Source organism: Parasteatoda tepidariorum, chromosome 6, assembly GCF_043381705.1.
Source record: "Parasteatoda tepidariorum isolate YZ-2023 chromosome 6, CAS_Ptep_4.0, whole genome shotgun sequence".
In the NCBI taxonomy this organism is placed as follows: Eukaryota; Metazoa; Arthropoda; class Arachnida; order Araneae; family Theridiidae; genus Parasteatoda; species Parasteatoda tepidariorum.
Window position 1 is genome coordinate 4,851,691 of NC_092209.1, and position 1,166 is coordinate 4,852,856.

Genomic DNA, 1,166 nt, shown 5'->3' on the forward strand with positions numbered 1-1,166 from the left:
GGATGTTCAATTATTTTGTGTTCAGATAGTATTTCCTTGACTAAAATTATGTAAATAAAAACAACAGCTAAAAACGGTTTCACAACATTTTCTTGATAATTTTTTTTTCTAATGAAACTGTACTATTATTTTCTTCAGCACACAAGATGCTGGAAGTGTTGCTCATTAAGCATTACCTGGTGGGCACCTATGAACCTGAGTCACAGGGAAGAGCTACACCACTCTGCCACAGATACCCCTTAGTGTGAGGCACATTCTCATATTAGAGGACACAGAAAAGGAGAACACAGGCGATTTCAACCCCATTTCATTTCTGCTAGGATAAAAGGGCATATTTTATGTTTTGGACAATGAAATAAATCTAAATTTTTAAAAAAGGTTTTTTAATATGCTACTAGTGAGTTTCAATATATTAGTTCCTTCTTCAAAACAAAACTATAGCTGTGCAACCTTTTTTTTTCTTCAACCAAACCTCTTTTTTTTTTTTCTTTTTTTTTTGAAAGAGTATAGCCAAGCTAGCATAACATAAAATTTTTAAGTTTGGATGACAGATACAGAATTTAGTTAACTTCCTGTGTCGGCTTAAAATAATTTTGTTTATGAGATGATGGCTTATTATTTAGGTAAGTTTTATTATGGACACTTATATTTAAATCTGCATAATTTTATCATTCAAAAGATTTTTCTGTGTTAATAAATTCTGTAAGTTTGTGAGCCATAAGTAGATTTAAGGAAGTGAAATTACGACTTAAATACTATTAGTATTCGCTTTCCTGTCCCTTTGCTGGCTAACTTCCATCCGGTTGCCAAGTTTTGAGTGTAATCTTCAGTCTTATGTCTTCCATTGCAAAATGGATATGGGAAATGAATTTGCCAGTTGAATGATAAATAGCACAAGGACAACGGTGGTTCGAGAGATAGAGCGTTCACTTCGCCACGAGTTGATTCAGGTGCTAATCTCTGAGCTCTGACCGCAGAGGCACAGTGATGTAAAAATATTCCCAATGACAGACAGATTATGAGTTAAATACCCTTGTCGTTATGCTAAAAGTGAGAGGGTTTCTTTGTTTTCCTTTCATGTAACTCAAATTCGGATTAGTTCCATGAAAAAGTCCTTCATGAAAAGTCATTGCTTGATCCAGAAGAGTAGTATATGGGGGGGGGGG